Here is a 12505-nt window from a genome sequence, read left to right as displayed (position 1 = left end):
TGGATGCTGTCCATTTTCAGCTCTGCAGTGCTTGGAAAGCCAGCCTTCCTGTTAATGCTACCTTCAACTTCCTCAAAAACAGGACGAAACCTACAGGTGAGCCTCTCCTCCTGGATCCCAGGTGAGGATGCCTAGAAACAGAGCAGGTGGCCCATGTAGGTCCGTCTGCCCAGGGCAGTCCTTGGGGCACAGCAGCAGTGAGGCTTCAGGTCATTAGGTTTAGGGAGGGTGATAGAAGGAATCTGGAGTGGTCTGTGGGCAGGAGAGGTCTGACTATGCCCAGAGGAGAGCGGAGGGCATTCCAAAGGGAGCAACAGAAAGAACAAAGGCGTGCAATAGGGCTGCTTACCTGTAGGACAGGTCATAGGTCTGCCTGGGCCAGGACAGGTTTCTATGAGGCAAGGCACACGGGCGGGGCACTGATGGTACAGCCCCAGGAGCAGCGAGGCGGCCTCCCACAGCGTGGGGCAGGCCCTGGGGGTCCCGGGGGTCCCTGGGGTCGCGGCAGTCGCGAAGGGGAGGAGCTGGAGCTTGGCAGGTCTGGCGATGCCCTAATTAAGCCGCGGGTACATTTCCCAGCCCAACTGTCAACCGTGCGCGGTGCGAGCCAAGAATGAATATTCCCAAAGCGCCAACAGAAGGAAGTGCTTCATAAAAACGGAGCCCGAGGGCGTGAAGGGAAAACAAGCCCTGTTCACACGCAGGCAGCAGCATCCGCTCGGCACGGCCCCCAGGAGGCGGAAACGCGCACGGCGATAGGGCTGCAGGCGCCGGGAGCCCCCAGTGCAGATGTGGAGCGGCCGGGAGCTGGAGGCTCTTTTCCTGCCCAGCTCGTGCCCCCTCGGCAGCCGCCAGGGCTCCCCAAGGTCTTTCGGGGATCCAGGAGACAGGCCACTGCCTCCCAAGCTCCAAGGTGGGGTCCCACGGGGCAAACGCCCCAGAGCAGAAGGCCTGCCTGAGGCTTTCCCCTTGCTGGGGGGAAGGAGGCGCTTTCGGCTCCGGGAGTCCCTGCTTGGGCCTTCCGAATCCACTCCCTCTGTGTCTCCGTGTGGTGTGACCCTGGGCAAGTCATTCCCCATCCCCCTCGGAGCTTCTCTGCTTCCTTTTCTGAGAAACTGAGTTACACTCTTGGGTGGTTAGAAGGATAGAAGGAGTCACATGAATATCACTGGCTATAGTATCTCTCAATGAATGATGGAGATTCCAGGGGTGGGGAAGCAAAAAAGATGTTTTAAAAGGAATTTCTTTTCCTTCCTTTTCCACTCTGTTTCTATTCCTTCTTCCAGGTGCTGCCACAGTGGCTGAGAGAAGACTCTCGAAAGAGTTGATCATAGGCCACCCTCGGTCCAAACTCCTCCGGGGTGTCTTTACCCTCAAAGCGGTCAGGGTTTTGACATGACGAAGCCCCTTGGACAGGCCTGTCAACTTCCCAGCCACTTACCAGGGCCCCAGCCAGGTCCAGATCTAGAGCTTCCAGAACCAGCCATGTTGCTGGGCCCATTCCCGGCCCTTCTTTGTGTCTCTGCAGAGGCTTTATAGAGGGAGGTAGGAATGTGGGCCTGGGGGCCAGGGACCTGGAGCTGATGTGAGCTTGATGGTCTGAATAGCACCTGGCCCACTGCAGATCTCCAATGTTGTTTTCTGTTATCTTCTCCATTGTTACTCCCTCAAGCTCAGTGTCACCTCTCTCTTTATCTGACAGGCTCTCTTGATTGGCAGCTTGTGGGGCAGGTGCCAAGCCTCATTCATTACACTTACCAGCATCTAACACAGTGCCTGGTGCACAGAAGATGAATTTAACTGGCAACGCAAATGGTGTTCATGAGCAGGACCCACAAGAAACTCTCTCCACAAAGATCCAACATCTGGAAAGCCTGAGGCTCCACCCCTGGTTCATTCTTTCGAGAGGACTGGCTACATAATTTGCAGAATTCAGGGCAAAGTGAAAATGCAGGTCCCTTGTGATAAAGTGAAAAATTTTAAGGCGATGACAACAGAGGATTAAACCCAGCATGGAGTCCCCTTCAGGGCAGGGGGCCTTGTACCACCTCACAGGTCACACGGCTCTGAGGCAGCCCGGTTTTAGGTCAGGAGGATTAGGTGTCTACTATTAAAATACTGCCCTCTGCCCCCATCTGAGACTCTGCCTGCAATGTGGTTACACTCAGCTGAAGGGCAACATTTCTCTTATTAGGAAAAAGCTTCTGAAAATCCTGAAGTAACTGGGCAAAGCCTTGGCCATTCTTCCAGACAGGTCAGTGAAGCTCTGATTAAAAACAAAAAGGACCCTAAGTAAATTCTCCTTCAGGGTGAATCTTTAAGTCACAAGCTTCTCCGCCTCCCTGGCTTCCCCTTTGTCCTGTTAATCAGGCTTTCTTTCTGTGACTGTTATTTATTTAGAGACAAGGTCTTGCTCTGTCCAGGCTAGAGTGCAGGGGTTCCATCACGGCTCACTGTAGCCTCGATCTCCCAAGCTCAAGCGATCCTTCCACCTCAGCCTTGTGACTATTGATTGCCAGGCACCCACTATGTGCAAGCACTGCACTAAGCTCTAGGGCTAGAGCAGGGACCAGTGCCTCTGAAGTTCCTGCCCTTCTAGGGCTCACATTGCAGTGGGGAGCACAGATGATAAATAAGGAGGTGAATATGCAGTAAAATGTGAAATGGTGCTACGTGCCAGGTAGCCAAAAAAAAAGGCAAGTAAGGAACTATAAAGCAGGGGGAGGCATAGTGGCGAAATGATCCGGGAAGGTCTCCCTGAGGAGGGGCCTTCAGAGTAGACACCTGGATGAAGGAAGGGCAGGCCACAATGAGGTGGGCGGTGTGTTCAGGGCTGAGGGAAGATCAGACACAAAAGCTTGGAGGCAGGAAGGTGACTGGCAAGGGCAGTTGGGGGCAGACAGAGGTAATGTGGGAGGAAATGAGGTCAGAGAGGTCAGAGGGACCCAGAGCTGGCAGGGGCTTGTAGGCTTGGAGGAGTTTAGATCTGACACCAATGGCCAGAGGACAAGAGATCCTTAGCACTATTGACAGCAGGCAGGCACTTCCCCTCCCAGAGGTGACACTCAAAGTGTCTGTTTTCCTTGGCACACTGACTTGTGCTTCAGCAGTACCTCCTGGGAGCCAGGGAAGATGCAGGGGACACAGGAAATGAGAGGGTGCTGGGTTCAGAGCTGTCTTCTGCTGTGACTGCTTTGGAACTTGGGTCCATTGCTTACAGTCTCTGAATCTCAGACTTTTGTGCCCTGCAGCTTTGTCAGGAGGGCTCAGGGACATGACATACCTTTTGGGCAGCCTGGCACACAGCGGGCACTTGGGAAACATTAGCTACGGTGATCACCCCTTTTCCTTTCTCCAGAGGGCTCACTGTTGGGTTTAATCCCAGCATCACTAGAATTCCAAGTCCCCTCCCTCTTGGGGAACAATAGTGTTTTGTCATATGCATTGTCTTCACATTTCCTTCCTGGAGTTCAGGGGAGGAAAGGGACTTAAGATTTGTTCATTGCCAGGCCCCTGCCTGACACCTGCTACACACAAGTCCACATCATCTCCAGCAAGCCCAGGGAGTGGATACAATCATCCTATTTCATAGGCAAGGAAGCCGAGGCTCAGAGGGGCTAAGGGATGTATGCCACAGCTCACAGGTGGCAGTACCAGCGTTCCAGTCCAGGCAGAACTGCAATCAGCCTGGTGCTGCTGGAGGTCAGTTGACATTGTGTGACCCCATGGTTTTCCCATGAAAGAAACGTAAGGACCAGTGCTTATCCCCTGGGCCCCAGTGCTGGGGTCTGAATCCTGCCTGTGCTTCTTCTAAGGAAGTTACAGGGACAAACATCCAACATGCCTCAGTTTCCCCATCTGTAAAAGGAGAAGAATAACAGTCTCTACCTTACGTGATTATTGTGGGAATGAAATGAGATGCATGTACCTAGGACAGTCCCCAGCACACAGTGATTGCTCAAATAACCTTAACTATCGTATTATCCGAAAGTTGTGACCTGGCATTTTCTTAGTAATGCTTTCTGAATCAGATCCTTCAAGCCTACCCTTCCTTAGGCTGCCCCAGAGGCAAGGAACCAGGTGCTCCGTCTAGCAGATTGTACTTTCACGGAAGACCACAGCAGCATACCCCACCTCGCATGCTCTTTTGCACTGGCACTCTGCATTACCCTTCCAGAGGTGGAGTCTTATTCCCCTCCTCCTTGGACCTGGGGCCAGAAGTCATGTTCCATTCTTCTCATGGGTCGGAAAAGGCCACTCAGATTCCCCTTGCTTCTCTTGGGATGCTTGCTCTGGGGGAGCCAGCTGCCTCCGAAGAAGTTCGAGTGCCCCGGGACTGTCATTGTGGAGACCAGGAGCAGGTGCCGGATGTGCCAGCATGGCAGTGAAGCCACACTGGACTCTAGACCAACCCACCCACGGCTGATACCATGGAGAGCGGAATAATTTTCCAGTGGAGCCCTGCCTGAATCTCCCAACAGAGGAGGAGCCCACAAGGTCAGCTGAGGTCGGTGACCAGTCAGGCTCAGGGGCTCCACGGCACTCACACAGGGTCTGACCTGAACAGAGGGGGAGGTTCATTTAGGACTGCCTCTGGGGATGACCCTGGGACTGCCCCCAGCCTGCTGCTTCCCACGGGGCTCCTGCCAGGGGCTGCAGGTGGGTTGTTCGTCGCAGACTCACCCGCTAGGAGGCCAGATACTGGCAGCTCGCTGCCCTGGGAGAAACGGATGAGGAGAATGATTCATAGCCTGGTGTCCTCCACAGGTTATAGTAGCCTCTGCCAGTTACTGTTGCCCCAAATTGCAGACCTAAGCCCTGCCTCTCCTTCTCCTCAGCGCGGTGGATAAATGGGTGGGGCAGACGCTGAAAGGGTCTCCAGGAGAGATGCGCCATGTGCTGCTGGGAGGGGTGGGGGCCTGAAAGTTTCTCTAGTGCTTTCCTCCAGCCTCTGGGGGTGGTGTCAAAGCACTCAGAGGGAGGGGGACCCTTCCAGGGATCCAGAGACTTGCCCTTGTCCGTGCTGCTAATTGGGGAGGGAGGTTTCCTGTTGAGGGGCTGTAATGAGGTCAGCATTCCATGCCCTGGCCTCTAACTTCTCCTGATGTCACCATTTACTCCCACAAAGAAGGGCCTCAGTGTAAGAAATTCCAGGAGGGCCTCCCCTGGCATGAGTCTGTGTTAGTTCAGCATTCACTCAGCTGGAGAGCACCGAGCACTGCCCTGTGCCAGGCTCTTCCCGGGTCCTGGAGGTGCCAAGATGAACAGGGCCTGTCTGGGGGTGGGCACTGGAGCCTGCTCCCCACAGCTCCCAGAGCACTGTGCACCTCTTTCCAGCTCCATGTTCAGTGACATCTTGCGGGTGACCTGGCACTGGCCATGGGGATATCCACCCCCACAAAACAGGCAGACACTGCAGCTCAGGCTTCTCCTGTCCCTCCTCAGAACTAGCTCAGCACTGGGCAAGGCCCCATTCCTCGAGGAGTTCTGAATCTCTTTGTGAGACAGACCTCCTGTGGCTGCATCACCTCCGCAGACCCCAGGTCAGGTCCTCAATGCTGGGGATGAGATGGGCTGTGTTCGTGGAGGAGTTGGGTTACCATGTCTACTAACTGTTACCATAGATCCAGGGATCTATTCTTCTTTCCCACACAGTTCCAGGTTAGTGGCACACCTCTCCCTTCATAGTTGGGCCAATTGAGGCATCTGAAGGTCCAAGACCTTGCTAAAGTCTCTGTAGCTTGTTGAGCTGGAGACAAAAGTTAATCCCAGGTCTATTGGGCATTGGGGACCTTAGAAATCCTGTGTCCAAACCTCTCGTTTTTAGGTAGGCTACAGAATTCCAGAGAAGGGAGGGAACTTGCCTGCAGTCACACTACAAGTTAGAGATAGAGGCAGGAGGGGAAGTCAGCCCCTAACTGGAGCCTTAGCTAGGACTCTTCCTCACACCCCTTCCCTGCCCCTGGGATCCCTTCAGTGGCCATCACTACCTTCCAAAGAGACACCGCTTCCTAGAATGCAATCTACAAACCCCATGCTGTGGGGCTGGTTCGTGTATAGAGTCAGATGAAAGGTTGGCCCCCACTCTGTCCCTGACCCCAGGACCCCAGCTTTGAGAATTGCCTCCTACCCTACTTGGCAGGAGTTGAGCCCGGTGCTTCCGCACTTTGTACTTTGCTTATCTCCTTACAGGGTCAATATTTTCTGTTTAAAAGATGCTGTTTCCCTGTGTTTGAGGTTCTGCATTTTGCTCTGTCTTTTGGGTCCTATGGTCAGGGAGGCAGCCTGGAGCCCACAGCAGCTACTGGGAAGATAGAGCGGCCTCAAGCAGACATCTGCTTAGGAGTCTTCCTACCACGCCTTTTCCCCATATTCATATTTATACACATCCTCTTACTCCTATTCACATCTCCTCATCCAAAATGCCTTTCCTGAGTGCCAGCATCCTGCCAGGAACTGCCAGGGCTGGGAAGCAGAAAGTTGACTCAGTGAGGTATGCTGACCTCCCCAAACTCATCCCTCCACCTCCAGGGCTCCCTGTGAGGTTGTAGCTCCCAGGGTCCACTGCAGTGACAGGTGGTCAAGTGACAAGGTGAGCAAGAGGCACACCAGGCCCAACTCAGAATCCTCTCCCCTTTTCTGTCTTGCAGTTGAAATCCGAAGATTGGGCAGAGAGCGCCAAGGCTGTGCCCAGTGAGATGGCAGCCCCAGCATATGGCTGTTTAAATTAAAATTAACTGGTATTGAGTGAAATGAAAAGTTCAGTTCCTCCATCACACAGGCCACGTTTCAAATGCTCGGTAGCCACACGGCACAGAATTGCAGCAAGTTCTATTGGAGGCACTGCTCCAAGGCCCCAGGGTCCTACTGACCAGGTGGAAGGCCACCTGCCAGCTGGGAACTTCCACATGGAGCTTTGTGTGAGAGAGAAGTCAACTTCTTGTATGAAGTTAAGACGTGGAATAGGGGAGGTGTTTGCCACTGTAACTAACAGGTATCCCCTGGCCTGGAGGAGCGTTCCATCTGGTAAAGAGCAGAGATAAGTAAACAGCCCATGATGGGCTGGGGGAAACACGGGAGCCTGAAGATCCCTGGGCCTAGATTCAAGGCGGGGGTAATCAGAGATGGCCCCGAGGAGGAGGCAGCACCTATCCCCGGCACCGGATCCAGCCGAGGGAGAATGGTGAGAGGCATTTCACCTCCATTTCTCTCCCTCACTTCCTAACGTCTGCTCTCCCTCCCTCAGGCACCAGAAGCCTCCTGCAGTCTTCTTTCCTGCTGGCAGACATGGGAAACAGTAGCCCATCCTCCTTTGGGGCCCATATTCCCCCACTCTCCGTGCCTGTGATTGCATTGGGAAAGGAGGGCCGCGCTGAGGCCATGTCACTCCCTTGGCTGCAGAGCCCTTGGTTGCGTGATCCGAGATAGGCCAGTGGCAACAAGGAGGCAGGCACTGAGGCTAAGGGCGTTCTCTTCCCCCAGGGCATTCTCAGCAGCCTGAGCAGGAGGTGGGTGTCTTTCTCGCCTCTCTGGAGACCCAGCCCTCGTAACCAGGAGATGGGCAGAGGCTGATCCGGAGGACACTACAGGCCTTCGCATAGACAGTCCTGGGCTTCACAGCTAAGTGAGCCAGTCAGAGACCTTCCAGTTCCCACTGAGAGTTGTGACTCTTAACACTCTTACAGTCTTCCTTTTATTGGGAGATTTTCCCAGGTTGAGCTCTGATAAACTCATTTATATAGTGGCGCCAGTTCATTCGGCTTACCCCATTTGCACGTTATGCATGATCGAGGCTGAGCTGTGTAGTTAATGGTGAATTTTCAGGGCCATCAGTAGTAGTTGAGGGGGATGCTGGACGTCAGTTTCAGAATGGGGAGCTTAACTGTGCCCACACACAGGCGAGAGAGAGAAGGGGTGCAGGGCATCCTGGGCTCTGTGCCAGCCCACTGATCATTAACAGAAGGGACAGAAGGGGCAGACCCCAACGATGGGGTGGAGTGGGCAGAAAACTCAAAGACACTTTGAAAACTCAAAGAGGCAATTCCCTACGATAGCCTTGGAAGACTGAATAAGACAAGTGCCCTTCACATTGGTCCTCAGTCCCTCACCAGGGTGGGGACAGCTGGCCAGGAGTGAGAATATTCCCTACACGTCAAGTCTGCTGGGGCCCAGAGCCCACAGCCTCTGGGTCTGGGGTCTCCTCCCTGCGGGGCGGGCTGAGCTCCCTCTTCTCTGGAGAACGCCCCACGGTTGGAGGTCCTGGGGTGCGAGGAAAGAGCCACACAGGAGACAGGAAGCAGAGCCCAGGCCCGGGTGTGCCACTAACTCCAGAGACCTTGGGCAGGTCACCGCCCGTCAAGAGCCTCAAGCGCTGGTCCACGAAAATAAGGGTTTTTATTCATTTGGCTTTGTATATTTTTAGCTACTGTACCAGTCAGGGTAACCGGAGGAAACAGATGACGCACTCAAAGTCAGAGGACCTGAGAGTTTAATAAAGGAACTATTTACAAGTTGAGGCCAGAGTGTAGGACACCACCAGGGGTCTGCTCCCACCTCTAGGCCCAAAGGGTTGAGGAAGCAGGGAAATATTCCAGATGCCAGCAGGAGGGCCGAGTGGGGATCTGGGGGTATAAATGGGATGGTGTGGGTCCGGGGGCAGCACAGAGCCTATTGCTAATGACAGTGTGTTTCTGATGGGCAAGACACTCAGCCAGAGTATGGCCACTACACGCCCCCTGCCAGGGAACCCCACTGGCCAAACCCAGCCAGCGCCCGAGCACAGGGACTCGTTGATGTGGTCACTGGGTCAGACTCTGGGGCACAGAGAAGGGGCAGCGGGAAGGATGTTAAGAAGGGCAGGGGCAGGTAGTGTAGGGGAGCTACTGCTTCGTGGGGCCACTGGGAGCTGGGGCGCTTTGCTAGGTGTTCCACAAGCATCATTTCACTAAAACTCGGCCTGAGAGCTGCAGAGAGGGCACCAAAGCCTGGCAGAGTTCAGGTTCTTTCCACGGGGCCCCATGGAGATGACTGCTGGCAGTCTCCCGAAAAGTCACACAGTTGTTCTGGAGCAAGTGAACTCCAAGCCTGTGAAAGGTGAAGATTGTTCCAACCTCCACATTCCTTGCTGTGGGTGCGGGATCACCACTGGGGGACCCAGAACCCTTGGTTTCTTCAACCCAGGTTCCACCGGCAGAATGATTTAAATGGAATGGTATGCAAGCAAAGACTGGCCAGGATAAAAATCACAGCACGGGCAGGGATTAGAGGTCGCTGTCCAAACTCAGAGACTGTCCTGAGGAGCACCTGGGGTCTGGTCAGCAGCTCGGTAGGTTGGAAGGAAGCTGGGCCTGACACAGCAGGAGGAGCCGGGAGCCCCAGGGGCTTGGCCTGCAGGAGCCAGGGTGGCTGGTCCAGGGGCTGCCGCAAGGAGGCCACAGCAGGGTTCATCCTCAGTGGGTCAGGGCCAGAAGGCCCCTGGGATCATTTGGTCCAGGCCCTGCAGGGGCAGACAGAGAAGCCAGAGGGGAGGTAGGGAAGTCTCAGTGGCAGGCCAGGGCTCCCCAGGAATTATACCAAGACTGCTCTGGCCCCAGGGAACATATGTAATGATGAATGCACAAAGCTCTGAAGGTAGATCCCTAGTTTCCCATCCTACTTCCAGTAGTAAGTTACTTCTCAGTTCCTCTCTTTTCTCCCCCTGTAAAATGGGAATAGCAGCAGAATTTGCCTCCCAAGTGTGAACCAACTCATCAATAGCAAGTTCTTAGGACAATGTTCTTGCACATGTTGAGGCCTCAGTGATCCCAGACACTGTCATTAGCACTAGGCTCTGTGCTGGCCCCGGACCCATACCATCTCATTTATACCCCCAAGCACTTGGGGTCTGCCTGGTCCCCAAGCCTGTGTTCAGAGCCACTGCCCTAGCTGCCTCCTAGTTGGGCGCCTACTCCACACTCAGGTCTGTGAGACACATTCGTCCATTTTCCAGGCTGATCTTTGCTGTAAAATTGTTGGCTGTTTTCTTCTGAGAGACAATCTGGTGCCATGGAGGGAATCTCCATTTTCTCATCTGAAAAATTGACTTCTGAAAAGAAACACACTGTTATATGCTAACGTGTTGGATGCCATGCCAGGCTCCAAAAAGGCCAATTCTCCTTCCTTCCCAGCAGCACCTGCAGACTCTCAGGAAAGCCGTGGTGCTTAGACTTATAAGCCCTGCTGGGCTGTGTCCCTGGGTTACTGAGTCAGGTTGTCTGGGATTGTCATCTCCATTCTACAAAAACACTTCAGGTGACCCTGTAGGCAGGCAGCACTCTCCCCCTATGCCTCCAGGCCGGGGTCTGTTAACCAAAGGGACCTGGAGGAGGCTGTGGGGAGGAGGCCTCATCTCAGCTGCGGCAAAAGAGCTGTGGTTGCAGGATGAGGTGAGACAGGCCAGCCTTGAAGTCGGGCAGCCCTGGTCTGCACCTGGGCTGAGCCACACACTGGCTGATGACCTTGAGGAAGTCATTTCACCTCCTTGAGCCTTGCTTCCCTCCTCCGCCAAATGCGGATAACCCCTCTAACCTTGTTAAAAAAGAAACCATGTAGGTCTGTGGTGTCTGGAACGGGTGGAAGCCCGGTCCCATGGAAGCGCCCTTTGGCTCTCCCTGCAGAGTGGATGGGGATGTGTAAAGAAAAATGCTCTCCCCAGAGGTGGAATCTCAGCCCAGGTGCCCCTGGCCGGCTGGCAGAGGAGGGGTTAACGATGACTGTGTCCACGGAACAATAAGTGGCCGGTGGTGGAAATGCTGAACTGTGATGATGGAGCTGACAGCGGCTATTTTCGGAGGCCAACCGCACGGAGTAATAGGATTGGAGCAGAGGCAAGCGTGACCAGAGCCGATGTTCTCAGCTACCGAGGCAACAGCCGGCTGGCCTGCGCCAAACAAAACACTCCGCTGCTCCTTTCTCCCCGCGGGTTTTATCTTGACCTTCAGGCAAGCTACCCTCGCCAGCACCAAGAAGAAGATTGCTTTAGATTTCCTAACTGTGGTGTTCTTCAGACTCACCGCTCCCACACCCTATGACTTCAGCTTGGTGTCTACTGTGCAGTGGGGAAACTGAGGTGGGGTGGGGCAGGGGCAAGACCATCCCAGCAGGGGTGGCCTGGGGGGAAGGGAGCTCCTATGTTTGACTCCAGGCATGAGTCAGGGTAGTCTAAGGGCTGTCAGCCCCCAGTACTGCTGGAGTAACCTGCAGCTTGATGGGTAGCCCAGGATCCAGCCTCCTTCTCTGTCACACCCATGCCTTGTATCTGTCAAAAGGCCATGCTGGGGAGACGATCCCTTTCTGCCCTGTACACCTGGAAACTGCATCAGGCTTCGACTTGCTGCTCTCACTGAAACCTGCCTGGAAGAGGAAGGCATGGGGAACTCCTGTTCTGGGGGCAAATTCGGTCTAGCTGGGCATTATGACCAGCTCGAGAGGGAGTAAAATGAGGAGCATCTCACATGTGCCCAGTGGTAAGGCCGAGGTTACACCCGGCATTTACTCTGTCAATCCTCACACCTTTGTGAAATAGGTATCATTGTTCCTATGCCACAGGCATTTGGCCACTTGCTAAGAAGTGGCAGGGGCCCTTTGCCCTCTACCCTGATGCCAGAAGATCCTTGGGCCCAGATGGGGGCCCCCTCCACACACTCCTGTGTTCACCAGGTGCTCGTCCTGGGACATCTCCAGGGCAGATTGACGTATATAATGGAATAGCACATCGAAAATATGGGAATGCCTTTGGTGTTTTTCTTTTCTTCCCTGTTGGTGACCTTCCTGCTAGTCTACCACAGACCCAAGCCTCCAGGAGGATTAGGGTTGTTACAAGACACAAAGAGAAAGTGAGTGCCTAGCCAGACTAGGATCTCCAGGCCCACAGCAAGAGGGGTTTGAAAACCAGGCTTCTCCGCAGGGGAAAAAGCTTTCTACATCTGCACATTGCCCTTTCTATATCAAGTGCAATACCTGCAGGTCTGAGCATGAGGTTTACTCTAAGCCTGTGTAGGGTAGAGGACACAGAATGTGACAAGAAGGTGAACTGGAACTGCATAAGACATCAGAAGGGTGATACGTGAGGCTGCACCCAGGAGGGGGTAAGAAACTTCCTAGATCCAAGGGAATGCTGACGCTGCCCCCCTCCCCTGCCCCCTGTGCTTCTGGTGCCAAAGACCCCAACTCTACAACATGAGGCTGCTACCCAGAGTAGATGGTGGTGGCAGGTTCAGGAAGTACCAGAGGGGCCTTGCCTAGGATCCTAGGCTCCCAGCTTTGTGGAAGGGGGGCCAGAGGGAGATGAGAGTGGCTGCTGCCCTATCATCAAAACTACAGAGCAGCCAGCCATGCCAGGGGTCATTGGGGTCATAGCTAGACCTCCAGGTGGTAGCCCCAGAATAGGGGACCCAGCCGCAGGGCCCAGAGCAACACCCCTGCATGGCTTAGGTATAGTAAACAGACCACAGGACACCCCCCCCCC

Source organism: Rhinopithecus bieti, unplaced genomic scaffold (assembly GCF_001698545.2).
Source record: "Rhinopithecus bieti isolate Rb0 unplaced genomic scaffold, ASM169854v2 scaffold_19969, whole genome shotgun sequence".
NCBI classification, from domain to species: domain Eukaryota; kingdom Metazoa; phylum Chordata; class Mammalia; order Primates; family Cercopithecidae; genus Rhinopithecus; species Rhinopithecus bieti.
This window is presented reverse-complemented; position numbering follows the sequence as displayed.